Genomic DNA, 24,750 nt, shown 5'->3' with positions numbered 1-24,750 from the left:
CCCAGTGAAATAGTCCATTCACCTGGAGGTGTGTGTTGACTCTACGGTAATCAAGGCACATTCTTTGAGTATGATCAGGTTTCCTAACAAGTACAATTGGGCTTAGCCATGCCGCGCTTGAGGCTTCTATTATTCCTCTTTCTTCCGTATCTTCTAACATGGTGAAATAAGGGTTTTGGCCTTTTCGGGGTATCGATATATGGAACCCCTAACTGGCTTTAGGGATCACTTACAGCAATATGAGCTTGGACATCTTTAAATTTCCTAATTCTTTCTCTTCAAGAATGGCTTGGTGATTTGCAATCAACATACTTAATTCTGCTTGTTGATCAGTAGTAAGATGGAAATTATCTTGCTGAGAAAACAAATACTTAAGGTTTTCTTCTCTAGTATTGCCTGACTTGATATTAACATCAACACCTGGAGGAACTAAATCATTCTGAATTCTAGTTTTCCTAGAATTTGGAACTGGTTGATCAATGTCTCAGCCTTCACTGGTGTCCTATAATACCCTAATAAGTTCCAACCTTCACTGTCATCCTTTGCTTTAGTATTGTTGACAGAGTGGCAGACTTCCTGAGCATCATTAACTTTAAAGGCTGGTGCAGACCAGGTTTGACACTCATAATTTCAGTACAAATTCTAACAATGTGTTAGGTTCATCTACAGGTAAGGGGTAAATACCAGCTGTATACTGAGGTAGAATAAGTTTCTTTTTAAGTCTAACCTGAGCTTTATGAGGTTCATTAGGTTGAAGTACTTTAACCTGTCTGACCCTTTTATTAGAAGGCCTAGGTTTCAGATATCTTACTGGATAAATAAATCTATCCCAAATAATAATTTATTTTGCATCGTCCCATGTCGTTGGTGCAGACCCTAATCAAATCGGCTCCTAACAATAAGTCTGTGTCAGATATTACATCAGGCACAACAGAAAACAAATGGGTAACCACCCTGGAACCAATGTGAACATCAAATACACTGTACCAGAACAGGAGAATACTTGTTGAGCAAGCTCCAGCAAGTTGGGGTATATTTCTCATTTGATTACAATGTAAACTGGGGATTTCACATGAGTTTCTTCTGTGCTAAAGCATACTTCACTACCCAGCAGTATCAATTAGGCACAACACATTACATTGTTTATCATTAAATGGATAGAAGGAGACCTGACACTTGAGTCTAGTCATTCATTCTTAACAGGTCCTGGACACTTTGCTGAACCTCTTTTACAATTTGGTTTGTGACAATCAAAACAAACACCTCTTGGAGGGTTACGTGGACATTCAGAAAGTTTGTGATCTCTGACCTTACAGTAGGCACAATACTGATTGTTTTCCTTATTCTTACTAAACTGTAATTTGTTGGACAAATCACTAATCTGCTTCCTCAGATCTTGCAAATCTGCTGGAGTTATGTGCATTACCTTTACTACAGGCTGTGGTTGAGGTGGAATTATTAACAGGAAGAGAACTCTACGTTGGGTAACATCTCCACTTGTGGCGATGATACTCGCTGCTCAACAAATTCAATGAATCTCTCTAAGGGTATCCTATCGTAAAAATCCTTGAGTCTTTCTTGGGATGTACTACTAAGTCCTCTATACAACTTCTTTTTCACAAGACTGTCAGCTTTAGGAAGGGAATCCTTAGGAAATTTCATTTCAAAGGCAGATAATTTACATTTCATTCTGTTAACAAAGGCTCTAGGGGCTTCATCTATACTGTAACGTTCAATCTCAATTTCCTGCCAAGCCTGCGTAATGTTAGTTGAACAAGCAAAGTGGTGATTCAGTATGTCCTTAAACTGACTCCAAGATATGTTATTTCCCCTTTTACCCATTTCAGCAGTTAATAACGTTGCAGTTTCTTGTTCCACTCTGGTAGTGCTACTTGGATTCTATCAACATCTGAAACACAGAACTCTACTTGACTAAAATCTAGCTTTAGTCTGTTATCGATCCCAACACCTGTAATTCCTGACAGCTTCAACATCATAATATCCTTAGGTTTTAAGACAAATCCCTTAGAATGATTATCAACTGGAATAATAGGGTTATCGACTGTGTTTACTGCCCTGGGATGGATTACTGGACATGGCTATTTGTGTATTACTGATAAATTGTGTGTGTCACTACTGAAGCTGGGGTTATGTGGTGTCACTGATATGTCTGCTCATCTATTGCTTAATCAATGGGTCAATGTCTGCACCATTAGCTCTGTTAGAACTGAGATGGCGTGGAAGTGACAGGTGTAGGTGATAAATTAGCCATTTCCTTTTCATGTCAATGAGCTGATCACACAATTGTTGCATTTGAGAGCTCTGAGTATCCATGGCAGACAACAAATTATCATGAAATCTTCTCTTTCTACATCACCCTCATTTGTAGGCTATGTTATACAGGACTACAGGTAAGAATCAACATAAACTACAATACAATAGGCTAATAGTACCTTAGGCTAGGGTGACATAAGTCTAATCACAATAGGTTAGGCTACCACACACAAATAAATACAACGGGCTGTGGCTTTGTGGCCAACTTTAGGACGTTGGGGTGGATATATGAATCTACCATGAATGTTTGTCCACACCACTTTGTCACCAATGTCATGTTTACTCCATACGTCATTCTTGTTTCTGCTACTCGTGGCTTTATGTCAATTGTCTGGCTTACATTCCGGAGGCTACCATTCATTTTGGGACAATTAACTCAGACGAGCCTATATATAACGACTCAATCCTGGGCTTAGGTAAAACAAGTTTGCTTACACTGGCTGGGTTGTAAACCCCGGATTACTCTTAGCTTGGACTGGTACTTGACATTAATGAGCGGACGGAATCTTCATTTGTAGTTAGGGTTGAAACGCCTCCCGCAAGTTGTTTAGTAAATAACCCAGTAGGTTACATGGGTGTAAACAACTTATTCCCTAATGTTCCTTCCATAGCTTTTAGAACTGGTTCTTACACCAAGTACTTATACTGGTTCTTGTACAGGCATCTACTGGTTCATGTATTGCAGAATCTTGTAGACTGGTTCATGTATCACGAATGCCCTAGACTGGTTCCTGTAATGCAAAGTTCATTTAGGCAACCATTTTGTGTTAACGCATGCAGTCCTTAGCTTGGAAGCTATGCTGTGCTCATGCCTAACTTAACTGTTACATTACACAGTTAGCTGGCTTTTCATACCATAAGAAGTTGTAATTGAAGTCAAGAGTTGTGATATGCTATTCATAAAATCATGGAAGAATATGCACATCTTAGCCTATATCGTTTGGTGGCACTTTCAACCATGCAAGCTCATCATGTTGCAACTTACGTAACATTACCAACAACTCTCGGTAATTTGCTGTTACATTAAGACAAGATAAAGAACTTTTCAATAAAGTGTTATGGCAACATATTCACAACATAAATAAATATGTGCATACCTTTTACAAAGGGAAATATGGCATTTCAAATGAAAATGGGACTGTCCGCTTTCCTCTGAAGTCGCCACGTCTTGAGACAGTGCGAGTTGAACTACGCTACTACGCACTTGGATTTGAACTTGCTGCGATGCGCACACACTCGATCATAGACAATCTCAATTTCAATTGGTTAAGTCCAACTTATTGATAAGATGAAAACCAATTCATTTGCCAGTCCACCAATTATGAAGGTGTTATTAATTTAATTCAAAGAAGGATTTCCATCATTACATGCACTTTACCCCTACGGAAATTGGTTTCATTTATCAAGAACAATCAATCCTTAAATTAAATGTGGGGTAGACCATAAATTTAACAACAACAATACCAGTCTTGCACCAAACAGTGAATGCTTTCTATCTCTCAACCATCTCCAACCAGAGATATAAACTGCAACGTTTAATCAGTAATAAGGTCTGCTAACAGACATATATAAGAGCGATTGGGACGCCACCCTTGAGCGCGTTTCACCTAACCATCCTAATAACTTTACCAATAAACACTTATGTAGAGAGTGATCTTAAATTCAGTTAAGATCTAGTCACTCCTCGTGAAATTTGTCACTTGCCGTCATTTTTCTCACAACACTCAACACATCATCTGTGCAGGTTCATTCTTATAACAATAGCAGGAACAACGCACGAAGTGTATACCTCTTAAAAAACATCCTGCCATTTAACTTACGCCGATTACTGGCGAACATCAGCCAGAGTTTGTAAAGCTTTTGGACGGGTTGCTCTTCACACAAACTCAGCTGAGTACTGATTCCCTGCACAAAACAGTGATGATATTCTCAGATCTATGATCTACAGATACCAACCTATACAAGTATATTTGAAATTAATATAATGGTTACCTATAAAGTGTTTTAACACTTTAAATACAAAAACTCCTGCAGAAAAATACAAATACACAATGCAGTATATAAAAAAAAATGATTTCATATTTCGATTAACCTAGAGGAGAACAATACAGTGCTACTCTGGGTTTGCACTCTTTCATTCACTACATGGGAGTGATATCGTCCATTTCCTGCATTTGCTCACTGTTCTTGTCCTATAAAGGGTTTCCCTTGTCAGCAGCTTTGTTTAATGGTTTGGTCGACATGTTTTCATCATATTTTTGCACCATCTCTAAACACTTTGGTTACTACATATGGACCGCACCACCTGGGGTTTAGTTTCTTTAAGTCACAAGACCATTTCATTTTAACCCATACAGAGTGTTTTCATCCACTTTCTCATTTTTCTCTTTTGATTGGCTATTAAATGCATGGCCATCTCTCTATGAAGTTTTCTGTGTGTTTGAGCCTTTGCAATGGCAGTCTTCTACATCATCAGCAATTGTGGGTAACACACTTTAAGTCACTTGCCTGGGTGCTCTGGAAAAATACATAGTGAGGATTGTTCCTGAAATTGGTATGAACACCAGCAAATTAAACACATACATTTCACCTAAGTACTTAAACCATTGTTAAGGATGTCCTTTACATTACATTTAGTACTGTTTTCATGGTTCTATAAAATCTGTATATTTCCTTGTGGATGATGCAGGGTAATATAACCAGTATTATCTTTATGTTCTTGGCATAGTATAAATTGGTTTGAGGTGAATTCAACTATTATCAAAATGACATGCTGAGTACGCCAAAGTCATTCAATGAACAAGAAGTTTTTGCTTACTTCCTCTGTGCATTACACAAATAGTTGCGAACCTACATACGCCACTGTAGTGATCAATAACAGATCAATACATATCTATAACCGTTTGCACCTGATAACATATCAGTTAAATCAAGACTGATTCGCTCTAAGGCTTGAATTACAGGAGGCAATTCTCGGAACTGTTGTTGTAACGAACTACTGGCTTTATGTTTTTGGCACATAACACACTCCACTTTACATATTTGGTAACATCACAGTTCGCAATGAGGCCAATAGAACAGGGTTTCAATAACGTAATTGTTTTGCGTATACTAAGGTGATATAGTTTGATTCATGACCATACTTCAAAGCTGTCTTTGTTAAATCATAGGAACTACTAATCTCAACTGAATTGAGTTATCAAGTTTATCTGCGCTGAAGATACAACAATCCTTCGCACAACGAATTGGTCAATCAAAAGCTCTGGAAAACTTCTTACGTGGTAATTTACCACCTTCTAGAAAAGTTATTAGTTCAGCCCACCTTGGGTTCTCTAACTGTTTTCTTTGAGCACTCATCTGCTCGAGACCCAAGATAATTGTCCCACTCTGATGAAAGACTATCTGACTGGTCTACTTGGTTGATCTGCCACCTGGGTGTTTTACCCGCAGCCTATACTCTACCTTAGGCGGTAATCACCATCTCAAGTGCCCATCTTGCTCATTCTGGTGGGCTTTGTGTCTTTCTCTTGAAGGGCAAAGCAAGTTGTTGTTCGTGGAATGTTGATGGAACACCCCAAAATGATGGATCCACGACATGCTAAGACAATATGAAGTCGCTTCTCTGTCCGTGTGCCATAGCGCGATTGTTCAGCGCTGATTTCTTTGAGAGAAATATCCAATGGGTTTAACTGATCATCTTGTCTCTGCATCAAAACAACACCTACATTGATCCTAAACTAGCATCAGTAAGATAATTCAAAGTTTGGTCATCTGAGCCTTCACTAGTACTGGGCAAGTGATTAGTGTGTTGCATGCTATCATGGATTGACAATCTTTGTCCACAGAAAGGTTCTTTCTCCTTTAGAGATTAGTCAAGGAACAGCAATTTTAGCATAATCATGTGTGCTTCCTGTAAAACCCACACATTCTAGAAATCTCCTGGTTTTCATAACATTGGTAGGGGTTTCATTTTTTGTGATGCTTTTGATATTGTCTGGACAGGGTCTACAACCATCCTTTGAAATTATGTGACCTAAGAACTTGATTTCCTTTTGGCCTATCTGACATTTCTTAAGGTTTAACTTCACTCCTCTTTCACTGAAAAGTTTGAATAGTTGCTCTAATCTTTTCAACAGGTTGAAAACTGGGAGCCCAAGCAACAATATCATCTAGTAGTTCTTACTTCCACCCTTTCTTAATAAGAGGAGCCAAGATATTAGACATGATACGTGAAAATATTGTTTGGACTGCAGCTTTAATCCAAAGGGTAGACGCTTGAATCTATAAAGTGAGAAACTCCATCACTAAAAGTTGTTTAAATCTCTCTCTCTTCATCTAATTCCACTTGATAATATGCATCTGTATCTAAGGATGCATAATAATAGTTCCTGCAGCTGTTTCTACCATTTTCTTCTAATCTGGTAAAGGAGTGAATGTCAGCCTGGAGGTGTGTGTTGACTCTACAGTGATAGGCACATTCTTTGAGTATGATCAGGTTTCCTAACCAGTACAATTGGGCTTAGCCATGCCGCTTGAAACTATTATTCCTCTTTCTTCCCTTCTTCTAACATGGTGGAAATAAGGTTTTGACCTTTCAGGAGTGTCGATATATGGAACCTAACTGGCTGGGGATCACTTACAGCAATATGAGCTTGGACATCTTTAAATTTTACTAATTCTTACTCTTCAAGAATAGAAAACTGGTAAATTTGCAATCAACATGTCACTTAATTCTGCTTGTTGATCAGTAGTAGATGAGAATTATCTTTGCTGAAAACAAATACTTAGGTTTTCTTCTTTAGTATTGCTGATAACGATGTGCTGTCAACACCTGGAGGAACTAAATCATTCTGAATTAGTTTTCTACAATTTGGAACTGGTTGATCAATGTCTCCTTCACTAATTGTCTATAATACTTTAATAAGTTCCAACCTTCACTGTCATGTAGCACCCAGTATTATTGACAAGTGGCAAAGACTTCCTGAGCATCATTAACTTTAAACCTGGTAGACTAGTTGACTGCTCCTTAATTTCAGTACAAATTCTAACAATGTGTTGAGAGGTTCATCTAGGTAAGAGGTAAAATACCAGCTGTATACTGAGGTGAATAAGTTTCTTTTTTTAAGTCTAACCTGAGCTTTATGAGGTTATTGGGTTGAAAATCTTTGCCTGTCTGACCCTTTATTAGAAGGCCTAGGTTTCAGATATCTTACTGGATAAATAAATCTATCCCAAATAATGGATTTTATATGCATCATCCATGTCATTGGTGCAGACTACAAGTAAATCGGCTCCTAACAATAAGTCTGTGTCCAGATAACCATCAGGCACAACAGAAAACAGTGGGTGACACACGGAACCAATGTGAACATCCAAATACACTGTACCAAGAACAGGAGAATATGTTGAGTAACTCCAGCAAGTTGGGGTATATTTCTCATTTGATTACAATGTAGCTAAGTTTCTATGAGTTTCTTCTGTGCTAAACATACTTCACTACCAGTATCAATTAAGGCCTAACACATTACATTGTTTATCATCAAATGGATAGAAGGAGACTGACACTTGAGTCATAGTCATTCATTCTTAACAGGTCCTGGACACTTTGCACGAACCTCTTTTACAATTTGGTTTGTGACAATCAAAACAAGCACCTCTTGGAGTTGGCGTGGACATTCAGAAAGTTTGTGATCTCTGACCTTACAGTGAAAGCGCAATACTGATTGTTCCTTATTCTTATAAACTTCCTATTAATTTGTTGGACAAATCGCTAATCCCTCTTCCTCAGATCTTGCAAATCTGCTGGGTTATGTGCATTACTATTTACTACAGGCTGTGGATTTAGGAATTGGAATTATTAACAGGAAGAACTCTACGTTATGGTAACATCTCCACTTGTGTAGCTAGATGATACTCATACTCAACAAATTCAATGAATCTCTCTGGTATCCTATCATCAAGAAATCTGGCAGTGCTTTCTTGGGATCACTACTAAGTCCTCTATGCAACTTCTTTCTGGGACTGTCCTTTAGAGGGAATCCTTAGAAATTTCATTTCAAAGGCAGATAATTTATATTTCATTCTGTTAACAAAGGCTCTAGGGGCTTCATCATACTGTAATGTTCAATCTCAATTTCCTGCAAGCCTGCGTAATGTTAGTTGAACAAGCAAAGTGGTGATTCAGTATGTCCTTAAACTGACTCCAAGATATGTTATTTCCCCTTTTACTTACATTCAGCAGTTAATAACACGTTGTAATTTTCTTGTTTCCATCTGCGTGAATTCTTCTTGGATTCTATCAACATCTGCAGAAACACAGAACTCTACTTGACCTTAAAAATCTAGCTAGTCTGTTATCAGTCCCAACACCCTGTAATTCTGACAACTTCAACATCATAATATCCTTAGGTTTTGAACCGTCACTTAGAATGATTATCAACTGGAATAATAGGGTTATCGTATGTTACTGCCTGGGATGGTTGCTGGACATGGCTGGCTATTGTGTTGCCAAATAAATTGTGTGTCACTACTGAAGCTGGGTTATGTGGTGTCACTGATATGTCTCTCTGTCTATTGTAATCAATGGGTCAATGTCTGCACCATTAGCTCTGTTAGAACTGGATGGCGTGGAAGTGACAGGTGTAGAATTTGATAAATTAGCCATTTCCCTTTTCTTGTCAATAAGCTGATCACACAGTTGTTTCATTTGACAGTTCTGAGTATCCATGGCCCACAACAAATTATTATAGAAATCTTCCTTTTTTACATCACCCTCCATTTTGTAGGCTATGTTATACAGGACTACAGGTAAAAAAGTCAACATAAACTACAATACAATAGGCTAATAGTACCTTAGGCTAGGGTGACATAAGTCTAATCACAATAGGTTGAAATACACACCTGAGAAAATAAATACAGGCCTAATGGCTTTGTGTAGTAACTTTAGGACGTTGGGGTGGATATGAATCTATAACAGATAAATACATCCCACACACTGTCACAATGTCATGTTTCTCCATACGTCATTCTTATTTATACTACTCGTGGCTTTACATGTCCAATTGTCTGCAAGCATTCAGGCTACCATTCATTTTAGGACAATTAACTCAGACGAGCCTATATAACGACTCAATCCTGGGCATAGGCCAGCAAATTGCAACACACTGGCCTGGGATTAATAAACCCCGGATTACTCTTAGCTTGGACCAGTACTTAGCGTGTGAAGCGAATGAATCTTGTTTTGTAGTTAGGGTTGAGAAGCATTCCATGGGTTGTTGTGCTTCTTGAAGTAGTTTACATAGTTGTAAACAACATTCCTAATGTTCCTTCCATAGCTTTGCAGAACTGGTTTCTTGTAGGTGCCTTTGGTTTCTTGGCCTCGTCTCCCTGTTCATCTTTGCAAAGCCGCTTCGCTGGTTCATGTATACGAATGCCTAGACTGGTTCCCTGCGGCCACAAAAAAAGTTCATTTAAGGACCAGCCATTTTTGTGTTAAACAGCATGCGGTCGCCAGCAGGCTATACTGTACTCATGCTTAACTTAACTGTTACATTACACAGTTAGCCTGGCTTTTCATGCATAAGAGGTGTAATTGAAGTCAGAGTTGATATATATTCATAAAATCATGGAAGAATATCACACATCTTAGCCTATGGTTGGTGGCACTGCAACCATGCAAAGCTCATCATGTTGCAACACGTAACATTACCATAGTAACTCTCGGTAATTTGCTGTTACATTAAGGCAAGATACACAGAGAACACTATTAAACAGTGTTATGGCAACATGCCTGTATAAACTAAGATATGTGCATACCTTTTACAAAGAGGAGAAATATGGCATTTCAAATGAAAATAAGAGGAATTACATCCCTTTCCTCTCAAGTCGCCACACACGTCTTGAACAGTGCGAGTTGAGCTTACGCTATACGCACTTGGTTGAACTACGCGCACAAATGCACGCACACTTTCGATCTTAGACAATCTCAGTTTCGAGTGAACAATTAAACTTATTGATAAGATGAAAACCAATTCGTTTTACCAGTCCACCAGTATGAAGGTATTGTCATTAATTCCAAGAAGAGTTTCCATCATTACAATTATCTTATTAGAAAAGCCGCCTGAGAAAGAAGAAAATTAACTTTCCTGGAAGAACAACTGCAATTCTTACAAATGGCCGGTCCTTGGGGCAATAACAATACAGCTAGGTGAGAACAAGTTCATCAAAGCAGTTTACGCTAAATATTTTTCATGATATTTCATATTGCAGTAAATACAACACATTTAGTCTTTCAACATAAGGAGCATATGGCTCGAATATCTGGCACTACTCATAACTAGGCTACAGTAAAGGTTTGGCTATACTAGGGCTGGTCCCTGTCTCGAAGCCCCTGCAAAATTCACCACATAATCCCAGGTTATGAAATGTACCACAACTAACTATATAACTAAGTAACAAAAATTTTATATTGGGTTTCATATTCAGCCATAACTACATCATTATTAGGTTAATAGACTGGGCATGCTACTTACAGTTAAGTATCTTCGATAAGCCATTTATTCTTCTTGGAGATCTTGATTTTCCACACTAGGGATGCGTTTTCAGCAGTAATAGTAGTAGTAGTATTGTAGTAGTAGACGGACTTTACCTTTGAAACGGCTCCTTGCTCAAACATACAGGTTGACAGAGTTTTATATAATTTAAGAAATATCGAATTTAAGAAAAATATACCCAAATAAAAATGAGCCAAATCAAAATTTTGGATGCCAATCAGGTTTGAAAAGTGCCCAATTTCTCGAATTTGGCACTCAATATGCCAATCTGGCAACTGCCGCTTGTGTTTACTTCTGAAGATCGCTTACACTGCGATACAAAGTAACGGGGCAATCTGCCTCTCTCAAAGAAAACAATCTCCATGGAGAGACTGCGTTAAATAAATTAAAATGAACTTTGGATGCAATCCAATTTTAACATGTTTGATGTGTCTACGGAGACTTCATACTCAATTTATTCTGAGCATCAAGGTGAGCATGCGGAATTCCAAATGTGAAGTACTTGATATAGGTCGGCAGTGACGCTTTTGCGACATCCAGAGGGTCTCTTGACTGTAGAATCTTAAATCTATCCGTTTTATCAGTTACCTACAGATAATTAAAATCTTTGTAATGGAAACTCAATAGTCAGCATATACATACGGAGTATTGTATTCTTGAGAGAATAAGTGTGTTGGGTTGAGTCCTTGTGCTGGATATTGGTGTTAAACTAAAAATGATTACACTGCTCTAGGAATCTTAGGCCCAGGAGACTGACATCTCATCAATATCTATGGAAATATAAATATATGAAATTATTTGTGGACCCTGATAAACATTATTCAGCCAGGTACTCTGTTTTCTGTGCTGATTGGAGTTCAAATGATGTGAGGAAGGGACTAGTGATACTTTGGGCTTTGATTTTTGATGAGGCTACACACGGCTGGGAATCACTTGAATCTGCTTTGTGCCAGTGGGATGATATGAAACACTTGTCAGGGTAAGGTGACAGAAGTAGGAAGTACTGCATTCAAAAATTTGACAGTGAAAGATAATTTGAAGCTAAATGAGGTCTGAGACGTCTTGCAGTACTGTTCTCTTTTCCAAGTACTTGGGATTTGGGCAGGGTCTCAAAGAGATATTTTGGGCCAATTTTTTCAATTTGTTTCAATGCTAAAGTGTTCCATTGCCTAGTGGAACATCGAGGCACTGTCCAAGTCCTCCGCCCACCCATTACCCCAACAACTCGATAACCAGATAAGCGCTATGATATCGAATTTTTGCGATCAGATTGTTATTTTTGCATCGTAGCGTTATTCAGTATCATAGAATTATGTTAGGTAACCATAAACTGTCGAAGCCGTTTTTCATGACTGACTCCTATACAGAAAACGTTGACTGATTCATAGGAGACTAAATTAAACCGTATAACTGGCTCTATAATTATATTTATATCGCCGATTTCTCAAATTTGGGGGAGGGGGGCCGGGGGCGGGGAGGGGTCTTAACACATTTTTTGCCGGATATGTTTATGCAACATAGTTTTACGGGGTTTCAAGCTGGAAAGTGACATAATATACACGTCTTCTAAGAAGGATGAGCTGTTAATCAGCACAGTGGTCTGAAAGTTAAACTAAAGAATTCTTCTTTTTCCTGTACCAGAAAAGTAGGTTCGTCAGCCCTCCATAATAATGAAAATATTGATTTTATTACATGTATTTTCTCGACATTTGTGCATTTTTTGGTACTTATTTACAGTGTTTTGATTTTGATCATTTCCATGTGCGTGTTCCATGGACATAAAGATTCTCAAAGAACAGAATCTCTCTAGAACGGTAGCTTTTTCTCCCACACCAAAATCGAAAAACATCCAAGATTTCATGTTCACGTATAGACATCGTTATTTTCACTGTAGGATAGTAGAAGAGTCTGGCGTGGCATTCACTGGCACCCTGGGTCATACTGACACTAATTAGACTGTCTCAAAGTTCCTCCAGAGACTGCTAGCATAGGTTTCCATTTATGGCTAAATATGTTTACAGTTTGCCCTAACTGGAACTGTATGGCATGACAGTTCTTTTCTGATCTCTGTGATGTGGCTGTGAAACATTATTATTATTATTATTATTGTGTGTGTGTGTATTATTATTGTGTGTGTGTGTGTATTATATGGTCTCTGAATAGCAGCAAGACTTGCACCCTAAGACTGCCGTAATTAGCATATCCACTTCGTGACAGACAGACAATTATACACACATACAGACAACTATTTAGAGATGTCTACTAGAGAGAGAGAGAGAGAGAGAGAGAGAGAGAGAGAGAGAGAGAGAGAGAGAGTATTTTTATGACAGTAAAGTGACTTAGATTTGAATCATTTCATTATTCTGTGGTAAATTAACTTCACATGTATGAACTGAGAGAGAGAGAGAGAGAGAGAGAGAGAGAGAGAGAGAGAGAGAGAGAGAGAGAGAGGATCAGTGTTCCTGTTATTCAATTGTACATAACTGATCTTTTTCTGTATTTCTAATACCTTCTATAATTTCTTTCAAATGGACACCATATTGTTTGGAAGCTTGAATAATAATAATAATAATAATAATAATAATAATAATAATAATAATAATAATAATAGTAATAATAACAATAATGATAATAATAATCTGCATCTGCCTTCCTCATGTCTTCATTAAAATGATGTCCAGACTGTGTTTTGGTAAATTATCTGCAAATTTGTATTTAGTTATTAATATTCTTGTGGTTTTATATACTGACATCATCTCTCTCTCTCTCTCTCTCTCTCTCTCTCTCTCTCTCTCTCTCTCTCTCTCTCTCTCTCTCTCTCTCTCTCTCTCTCTCTCTCTCTCTCTCTTCTCATGAGAACAGTGTCCATGTTTAGCCCAGTTTCATATTTCCTAGGTCCTTAAATTTGTTTATATTCATCCTTGCATTGCTTCCTGACTATAGTAGTAAGAGAGAGAGAGAGAGAGAGAGAGAGAGAGAGAGAGAGAGAGAGCAGTGATACACAAAATGGCAGTCACTCATATCACCTTCGCCTTTCTTTGAGTGTATTAATTTGTTCTTTTTTTATTGTATACTTTTTATTATATATTTTGGCTTTATATGAAAATTTATTGTGACAGGGATGCTGGGATTACAATAAATCCTTTTTGGATAGGATTAATTATTGTTTGAAGTTACAGGAAACAAAATGGGGTCATTACGTAAAATCTTGAAGAAATCCAAAGTTTTTGAAGGAACTTTATTCTGTATATTAGCTATCAATCTAATATACACTTTAAATACTCTGGTGTTTTACAGGGGAGTATGTGTGTGTATTTTAGAGTGTGAAAGTATTATGTGAAATAATGTGTGTTTGTCTGTAAATATATATTTCTATACGTGGATGTGTCAATTACATTTCAGCACATTTCTTGCACTGCAGCTAATGTTGCCCCTCTTACATTCCAGAATCTGTCGGTGGGTACGTCCCCAGACCAGAACAAGTCTCCAGACTGGAGGGCACCAGCCGGCAGAAGAATCAAATCCATTTGGCACGGTAAGTTCCTGAGGGGGTCTCAAGTATTGAGGTGTCTCTGTGTGTGTGTGAAGGGGTAGAGTGTTGGGTGTGGCCACAACTTTGGGAACATTTCTGGGATCGGCGACCAGAAGGGGGACGTCTGATTGACCTGAGGGAACTGGCACAGGGCAGACATTTGTGGCACCTGAGGGTGCCACAGGAATTTGCTGAAGCCCAGTGTTTATCACCTGAGGGTGCCACAGGAACATGACTGACTATTAGTGGTGCCTTCTTTAAAAGTTTGAAATGATAGAGTTTTCCTGTTAAAACCTTCACGGTATTATATAAGATAAATACATTTACATAAATACAACCAAGATGCGTGGTTGATTCAAATTATATGAGAAGTGGTTTAACAGAAGGTGATCAATATAAATGACGATTTCAGTATCATTCCTTGTGATTTTCTGATTTTCAGTGATTATTAAGCAGAAAGTGCTCACACTCGAAGTTTTGGGGAGTCAAGTCAAATGAGCGGGGATGGTGTTAGTTGACCTCACAACATGCAAAAAAAAAAAAAAAGTTTACTGGATCCCTTGATTTGTTGTCTGGTTTCCAGTTGCAGAAACTTTCCCTGAGGTAACAGTTATCAGAAACTGTCTGCCAGTTGGTGTCAGTCTTGAACAATGCAGACTTTTCAAGTAGAACCAGAGTGATTTTTTTGCAATTCTGTTCAATGCATTGAATTTCAAGGGATCCTTTCTTTTCTTTGATACTACTGTTAGGATTCACGGTTGTCATTTCAATTGTGTGGGTACCCTTGTATCCTTCATATAGAGAGTATCCTTTGTTCAAAAGGAGTATGTAGGTAGGATTCTGTTTTATACAACTTATTGACTTAATTACAATTAGTAATATAATTAAATTAACGTAAAATTAATTAAATATGGCCATTTTTCGTTACTGATTCGACGAACTTCGAACCTAGTTCGAGCCCATGTTCGGTTCGATGATTTGATGATATTTAGTTAATTTCGGACTATGTTACCGATTTAGATCGATTTATGAGACTAATTAGCCTTAGTGAGGTTGAAAATATATATCAATTAACGTAAATTTAATTAAATTTGATCGTTTTTCGTTGCCGAATCGGTAAAATAGTCCGAAATTCCGTGAATATCGTCAAATCATCAAACAGAACCACTGTTTAAATTAGGATCGAAGCTCGGAGAATCGGCGACGAAAATGACTGTTTAATGAATTTTACGTTAATTTACTTTTATTTCAATATAATTAAAAGCTAGTAGTACATCGAAATCGATCGAAAAAGGTAAAATAGTCCGAAATTACGTAAATATCGTCAAATCATCGAACGAATCACGGCTTGAATTAGGCTAAGGATCCGAAAGTTTTAGAAGCCAACGAAAGAGCGGCAAAATAAAACCAAATCAGCTGTGAATTTTTTTTGCTTTCATCCTTTTTATATATCTTTTTAATATATTTTTTAACGGTTTTCATCCTTTTGCAAAGCTAATGGTCAGATTCAACTGATCAGGTCAATTCTGCAATCCGGGGACGTCACCTAAAGCAAGGTGGAAGAAGAAGAGTAAGGCGAGTTCGTGAGAGAACGAATTTTGTGTTTTCCCGCGTAGTGACGTCATTTCAGTCAGCTGACAAATGTCAACAAAAGATGGTGTCGTTGGGTAACTGGGTCTGATAGTGGTGATCGCCATCGCCAAGAAAAAGGCATTTTCTTTTGAACAATTTCGGTTAATCAGTGCAAGGAAAGGTGATTTCCAACGTGAAAGCCATAGACATACTTTTAGATTATCATCCCAAAATGCACACAAATTGAAAGATATACTGTCTGTGCCTACTCTGACAAAGGATATAACTCCGGGTAAATATTGTTTTGTTTGCTATATCAAAGAAAGTATTTTACTTAGCGTATGTTCCAGAATTGAAATTACGTAAGACAGAGAGAGAGAAGACCCAGTTCTATATTTCTGAGATGAAAATAGTTTGGTTTATTACCAGCTGACTTTGACAACAAAAATTTTGATTAATCTATTTATAAAGGCATGTTTATAAACACACTTCGGATTTTCTGTGCCTTCTTTGTACCAATTATTTTATTTGATAAGCCTTTATCGATGCAACACTTTTGCTGGATGATCGACATGATTTTCGTGAAAGTGATGTTGCTTAAGCCTATTATCAACTCTCTCGCATTGCTTGTCGACTCTTTGTTGCTCTTAGGCCCATTGCTATAAAGTAAAATACCTAGGCTTACAGCATATAGGCGCATAGGTCTAGCCAGATTTTTATGGGACGAGAAAATTTATGACAAGATTCTCTCTCTCTCTCTCTCTCTCTCTCTCTCCTCTCTCTCTCTCTCTCTCTCTCTCTCTGTATTTTATCAATTCATTGGGTTAATAGTTGCATTACTTGAGCTAGATATCTCCCCAACACAAGGCCTCCTGAACGGCTGCTAAAAAGCTTTTTTTTTTTTTTTTTTTTTGAGCAATTATAGGAGTTATTTTTGGGAGTCCTTCCGGCAGATATATCTAGCCAAAGTGATTAACTCAAGTAAGTAGGCCCTAATATTATGGCCAGAAACCCTCCATGTAATTTCAGTAGGCATATGAAATTATATATCAGTATAGGCCTAGGTCTTTATTAGGTTAAGTAAAACTCTCGACAGATATCTCTCTCTCTCTCTCTCTCTCTCTCTCTCTCTCTCTCTCTCTCTCTCTCTCTCTCTCTCTCTCTCTCTCTCTCTCTTATTCTTACACAAGTAATATATTTTTATATAAGTAACACCAAATAATTACATAGCTATAGTTTCTACTTTACAGCGGCAGCTCATATTTCGAAATTAGCGGTAGCGCTTTTGTTTTAGGTGTAGGTATGTTACCCGCCCACTATCGAGAGAGGCAAATTTTCTGAACTTAGCCTAAAGGAGCTCAATTCGTTTCTGCGGTCAATGACTAAACAACAGTTATTAACGCTCTCGTTTTCGATTTCTGCCGGATGGCCGGAGACCGTCTTTGGTGAAGTACTCTTACGATTTGGTAGCGCAGCTATCTGGCTAGCTAAATTTTGGATACTTCAATTGTGACTTATTCATTTAGAATTTTGACCGTTAGCATGTCCGGACTCTAGTTTATCAGCATTAGGTGCTGCAGCAAAGGCTGCAAAACTAGATATATGGTAAAATACGACACACATACCATTTGTTGTACTTGTAAGGAACAAATTTGTTCGCCTGAATTGAACTGTGACGAATGTAAGGACTGGGAAAAGAGTACATGGAAGACGTTACAGACTCATTTAGACATATTGAAACGTGACCGAATCAGAAAAGCTACAGCTAGGGCCGAAGCAAAGGCCTCTGCTAGTGTAGGCCATTCTTCAAGGGATGATATTGATATATTGCCTATCCCTTGGTTGCCTGTTGTCATATTTGTTTCACCATATGTAATATTTGTTTATACTACTCGTGGCTTTATATGTCAATTGTCCTGGCTTACATTCGGAGGCTACCATTCATTTTAGGACAATTAACTCAGACTAGCCTATACATAACGACTCAATCCTGGGCATAGGCTAAACAAGTGTAACACACCGGCCTACGTTAATAAACCCCGGACTACTCTTAGCTTGGACTGGTACTTGACGTTGACGGACGGATCTTCATTTTGTAGTTAGGGTTGAGAAACATAAACTCCGCGGTTGTTTTAATGCTTCTTAGTAGGTTACATGGTGCTTAAACAACTTGTTCTAATGTTCCTTCCACATAATTGTTAGAACTGGTTCTTACATAGGTACTTATACTGGTTCTTGTACAGATACCCTATACAGGCAGTCCCTGGTTTACGACAGTGGTTCCGTTCTTGCGCCGCGTCGTAAAGCGGAACGACGGCATACGACGCCAGAAAATTGTATAAAAATTTGAAACAAAAGTTATGAAAGGCTTACTTTTAATCCTTTGGGTATACTGCATGTTGTTTCTTGATGTTTTACCTACATTTTGATGTGGTGTGTATCCAAAACTGAGTAGTTTCTGGAATGTAAATTACAATTTACTACAAAGTACAGTAAATCCTGTATGCAGTAAAGTATAGAGTACTGTGCATATACTGCACAAAGTAAATACAACGTGTTATACAGTAACACAGGTGTACAGTACACTGTACTGTACTGTAATTTATACCAAAGTTTGCAAAGATAAAAAAAAAAGTAGATTAGCCATTATATTTTGGACACCCCGTGCTTCTTAACCCTGGAAAAATGTTGCTTCCTCATGATTCAGGGGGATTCTGGAATGTAAAAATTTAGTATTAGTGTGCATATAATACTGTACCAGTAGTAGTCCTGCATGCAACAAAGTACAGTACTGTGCTGTATAAATACAGAACAGTCAGTACTTTACAGTAAGAATAATAAATATATAAAAATTATAAAAGTTAGGAATTCCTTACACTCATTTCAGTGATTGTCAAGCTATTTACAACCGCAGGCTAGGGTGGGAGATGGGGTGTATCGTGGGGAGCCTGCAATGATAGATAAAATTACTGCAGAGTTTGTACTGTATGTGTTACACTGTTCTGTATCAGTTCAGGTATTTCGCAAACCCTATGTTCAACCAGTACAAAATAAAAATATGAATTCCTTCCCTAATTTCAGTGATTTTTAGAAGATGGAGGCGAGGATAGAGGAGCTCTGAAGTAAAGGTGCTGGGCAGTCTGGAATATTAGAATGAAGACTTGTTACTATATTTATCAAATGTACTGTACATATGACCATTGTAACATTAAAAACAGTGAAGAATTCAATACCTTGAGTGATTTGAAAGATGTATGAGCTACATGAGGAAGGTTTCATGCAGTTCAGTAGGAGTCAGGTTAAAGGTGCATGTCAGTCTGGAATGATAATGTACATGATAAAGATTAGAATAAAGTACTTCTGTGGATTTCATAAACAGTACATAGTACATAAAATGTATAACAATTTATAAAACGAAAGTGTTCTTACCAAATTCTAGTGGTTGTTGGCTTGCTTACTGGGATGGGCATATGGTAGATGAGAACAGGGGCTATGGTGTGGCATCTGCAGGTGCCGAGAGTCTGCAATGAAAAGATAGAGAAATGATACTGCAACAGTACTGTACTGTACTGTATAAGTATAATGCTTTACAATTTAAAACAATGTAAGCTAATAGAAATTTCTAAAAAGTGAAGAATTCCTTACCTGAGTGAGACATGAAATAGGTGCAGGTACTTTACTAGTGCAAATTGGTGGAGTTGAGCAGGGACACCTGTCATTTGTGGAATGATAAAAGATAGAAGTACCACACAGGGAGTATGTATGCAATAAACTACTGTACTGTATACAGTTTTATAAAGTGATTTGAAAGAAAAAAAAGTCATGAAATCCTTACCTGATGGGGCTGGAGGGGATAGGTCAGCTGAGTTGGGCCGGGAGGAGGCTGTAACATGTGGATCTCTGGAATGATTATGTAAAGTTACAGCAAATACTAAAGAAGCAATAGTGTGTACAGTGGGTGAAGGTGCAGTACACTTTTTGTAACTTGTTATAAAAATTTATAAAACATTAAAAAATATTAAGAATTCCTTACCTGGTGAAGTTGGTGAGAGACAGAGGTCCCATAACTTCAAACCCTGGAATTCTTCAGGGGAGTCAGGACTGTCATCACTACCAAGAAGTCTGAATGGCACATAATGAAATAAATTAGGTTATCGCGATAGTAAATATAAAATTTGTACCATATGTACAGTACTGTATGTACAAAATGATTTCATGCATGAAAATGATAAAAATTAAACACTTAGGAATTCCTTACACCTGATAAGAGCTGGAAAAGCTGCTGGGGAGGTTACTGCAGGTACAGGTTCAGGCTCGGGTTCTGATTCATAGCCAGGTAGAGGTTCTGGGGGAATCCTGGATTAGGAGTCCTCACTGCAATGATACAAATGATGAAATTTATTGGAACATGCTGTGTATCTACAGTATGTAAATAGATTACGTAACATTTTTATAAATATTATTACAAGTTATAACAATTTATATTACAGCAGTTAATAAAAATAAAGTTGAGAAATCCTTACCTAGACTAGGAGTGGCAGGTGGTGCTGAAGACTTCTTCACGAAGAAAGAGTCTAGCCTAGACTGCACTTTCTTCTTCAGCTGCTTCTCCTTCAGCGCCTCCCTGTAGATGTTACAAGATCCATCATCCCTCTGCAAATCTTCTCAAACCTGGCAGTGTTAGGGTCCTCAGCCTCAAATGCTGCCAAACATTTCGCCAGGTGAGCAAAACCCTCTGCCAAGCCCTTGGCAATTAATGCTCTGACCTGTGGTTGTGGTACCTCTTCCTCCTCCTTGATCATCTACTTCTCCAGTTCAATGAGGTCTTCCGATGACAATTCCTCTCCGTGGGATGCCAGCAGCTCGGTGACATCCTCGGCTTCCAAGTCCAATTTCAGCCTCTTGCTTAGCCCAACAATTTTCTTTGTCACAGGCTCTACATCTTCTGCCTGCTCAAAGCCCTCAAAACTGTTCACAAACTGCAGACACAGTTTCTTCCATGCCCCATGCAAAGTCGTCACCTTTACTTCGTCCCAAGCAAGTGCGATGTTCCTCACAGCATCTGCAATGTTGTAGCCCTTCCAAAATTCTTTCAGGGTCAACTCCTTGTTACTTTCAACGGCCCTTAAAGCAGAGTGTATTGTCCTCCTCAGGTAGTATGCCTTGAAGTTAGCAATGACTCCCTGGTCCATTGGCTGTATCAGTGATGTTGTATTTGGTGGTAGATACACCACCTTCACATTAGGGTTCATGTTACTAAGGTTAGCTGGGTGACCAGGGGCATTGTCTAATACAAGCAGGACCTTAAAAGGCAGACCCTTCAAGGCACAATACTTTTCTGCTGCTGGCACAAAGTGGTCATTGAACCAGTCCTCGAAGACCATCAAGGTAACCCAAGCTTTCTTGTTGGACTTCCAAATGATGGGGAGTTGACTCTTGAATATGCCCTTAAAAACCCTGGGATTTTCTGCCAAGTACATTGGCAAGGGCTTAAGCTCAAATCGCCACTAGCATTGGCCCCAAAGAGCAAAGTCAGCCTCTCCTTACCAGCTTTATGGCCTGGTGCTGACCTCTCCTCCTTGGAAATGTATGTATGATTTGGCATTCTTTTCCAAAATAACCCTGTCTCATCTACATTAAATACCTGGTCAGTAGTGTAACCACCTTCCCTAATTATCTCAGCCAAACCACTAGGGAAACTTTCTGCTGCTATGCTATCAGCACTAGCAGCTTCACCTTACAACTTTACATTGTGCAAATTTGCACGTGACTTGAATTGGTTAAACCAACCTCTACTGGCAGAAAACTCTTCATTAGCACTCCCTTCCCCACACTTCTTCACTACTGCCGCATGCAGCTCCCTAGCCTTTTCTTGAATCACACTTAGACTACCCAGAACACGTCGTTAGTTCTGGACTTCAAGTCAAATCAACAATAACTTCTCCATCTCCACCACGTTCTGATTGAGTTCCCCATTGGATGGGTTTATATCGTACTCTGCTAGCACTCTCCTAGGCCCGCGTTCGATTCTCCGACCAGCCAATGAAGAATTAGAGGAATTTATATCTGGTGATAGAAATTCATTTCTCGTTATAATGTGGTTCGGATTGCACAGTAAGTTCTTGAGACTGACAAGGGGCTTTGGACTAATGCAGAGACAGGCCTTGTCAAAGTCTTTGTTTAGAATTATTGAAGCCTTATCTTTTGCTGAGCTTTTTCCCAGTACAATCGCTCCTGCACTGTGCCAGCTTAAGAAATTTGTGGCACCATCTGGTATTAAAGCGTGGGAGGAGTCTTTAGATTGTTTTTACTTGCTTGGACGAAGATTTTACTAACTTGATTTTGAAGAAGAGAGAACAGTTGTGCTCCTATCGTTTGTCTGATGTCTCCTACTCAGAGGATGACAGCTATTTTAGTTTCCTCTTTAGATTGCCTTCTCAATCCGACTTTGTAAGGCAGTAAGGGAGGATATTTTGGTACGGGAAAATAAAGAGATTTTATTAGACAGTTTCTTGATTCAGGCATGAAAAGGCCTGCTCCTGCTCTTCCTTCAGGCCCTCCATTCAAAGTTTGTCCCTCCTTATCACAGGACTCGTCTTCAGGTGCTAAGACCTTTTGCAAGTCTACATCAGGCTTCGGTAAGGGTGAACTGCTCAAATTATTAGAAAGAAATGGAGTTTTCAACTCCTATGTTCCTGTAAGAGGCTGACTGCAGGCCTTCTGGCATGTTCAGAGAAACTTGGGAGCAGACCACTGGGTGTTGGAGGTACTAAAAGAGGGCTATGTAGTTCTGTTTCTGTCTCCTCCTCAGATGTCGTCTCCTGTAGCCTTTTTGTCATGTCTTCATGAGCATAAGAAGTATCAGGTGTTTCGCAAAGAGGTGATATCATTGTTAAAGAAGAATGTAATAGAGCAGGAGTCAGGAACTCCCCAGGGTTTTACAACCAACTTTTACTAGAGCCAAAGGTGTACGGAGGTTGGCACCCAGTTCTTGATGTGTAGAGACTCAACACATTCATTCATCTGTCTGTCCCCCTCTCCACAGAATCATCCTGCATTATACTGGCAGTGATTCAGTAGAACAATTGGATGATATCAGTGGACATGTAGGTTGTGTATTTCCACATTCTGATAAATCCTCAGTCGTGCAAGTTCCTACGATATGTACGTTATTTGCAGGGATATTGTTTCAGTTCAGGGTCCTTTGTTTCAGCCTGTGTACAGTGCCTTGGGTATCACGAGGAGTTTGTTTCCTCTTATGGTGTCACCCTTTAAGGGTGAGACTTCTTCTCTACTTAGACAGTTGGTTAATGTTGGCCAACTCTTTTGGCGGAATTCAGAGCTAAGGATCTGTTACTTTGTCTGGCTCAGTTGGGGGCATCAAGATCAATTTTCAAGTCTGCCCTGATTCCAGCTTGGTCCAGGTTCTGTCTGGGGATGAGGATAGACTCGCAATTTTCAGGCTATTCTGTCAGAGAAATGAGTAGACCACTTGTTGCATCTTGTAGAATATCAGCCCTTTAGGAAGCTTTCTCTGTTGGGACATGTGGAAAAAATTTCAGATTAATTTAGGCTCAGGATGCTGCCAATTCAGTTCTATTTGAAAAAAAATTGGGACAAGTCTCTGTCTGACTCTCATCACATCTTGATTCCTTTAAGTCTTCGTGAGATGTTAACATGGTGGAAGGATCGTTGAAGACTGCTGATAGGCTCATCCCTCGGAATAATGAGCCTGAAACTCACCATGTTTTAAGACACTTCAGTGGGAGGTTGGGAGCATATCTGGGGAACTCAGAGATGCCTGCGATGTTATCATCATAAGAGAATGAGTGATGGCTTTATGGAAGTTTGCTTCAATGCAAACATCTGGTCAGAGAAAGGATCTTAGCAGTATTTTTCAGACAATATGACCTCTCTGGCATATGTCAGGAACCAGGGTGGTCCGAGGTCAGAGACAATGTTTCTCATGGCAGAGAATTACTTTTGTGGGCCAAAGCCAGGAACATAGTTTTGGATCCACAGTTCATTCCAGGGAAGAACAATGTTTTAGTGGATCAGTTGAGCAGAAAAGGACATATCCTGCTTACAGAGTGGTTGTTCCATCTGGAAGTCTGCCAGTCAGTATGGAGTCTGTGGGAAGCACCAAATGTGGACTTAATTCGTAATGTCGATGAAAAGGAACTCCCAGTGTGTTGTTCTCCATGCCAGGATCCTCAGTTATGGGCAGTGGACACATTTCTTCAAGAATGATCTAATTCAAGAATGATCTAATCTTGACACTTACGCCTTTCTCCCATTCTCAGTAATAAGGAAAGTTCTGGACAGTTTTTGGGAAGCAAGAATTGCAGAATGACTCTTGTAGCACCTTGGTGGCCTCAGAGAGAATGGTTTCCGGAACTTCCGGCTTTGTCTGTAGATCTCCCTTGAATTCTTGAAGTTACAGAAGGATCTACTCAGACAACTGAATTCCATGCTTGGAGGCTCTTGACCGTCTCCTCTGAGTGAGAGGGTTTTCAAGTTATCTCAGAAATCTATCCTTAAATCACAGCTAGAGATAACCTTGGCTTTGAATCAGAGGCGATGGTTTGAGTAATGTTTAGGGGCCGTTCTAGAGGGATTTCCAACAACTGCACCTCTATAGAAAACATCATTAAGTTTTTTCACTTTTTTAGATATAGTAAAAAAGTTTTCATTGGCTGTTGTTTGAGGGTAAGATCCATTGGTATCCTCGGTTTTGTCTCATGTAATTGGATCTCTCCA

General features: G+C 38.8%; 1 protein-coding gene across 2 annotated transcripts in view; it reads left to right on the top strand.

Annotated features, from left to right (window-relative positions):
- Window positions 1-24,750, top strand: part of LOC136842599 (peptidyl-prolyl cis-trans isomerase-like 3) — a 341,106-nt gene that overhangs the window by 5,437 nt on the left and 310,919 nt on the right. The gene's annotated exons all lie outside the window — the stretch shown is intronic.

Source organism: Macrobrachium rosenbergii, chromosome 10, assembly GCF_040412425.1.
Source record: "Macrobrachium rosenbergii isolate ZJJX-2024 chromosome 10, ASM4041242v1, whole genome shotgun sequence".
In the NCBI taxonomy this organism is placed as follows: Eukaryota; Metazoa; Arthropoda; class Malacostraca; order Decapoda; family Palaemonidae; genus Macrobrachium; species Macrobrachium rosenbergii.
Note: the sequence above shows the minus strand (reverse complement) of the source record. Positions and strands in the feature narration are given on the sequence as shown.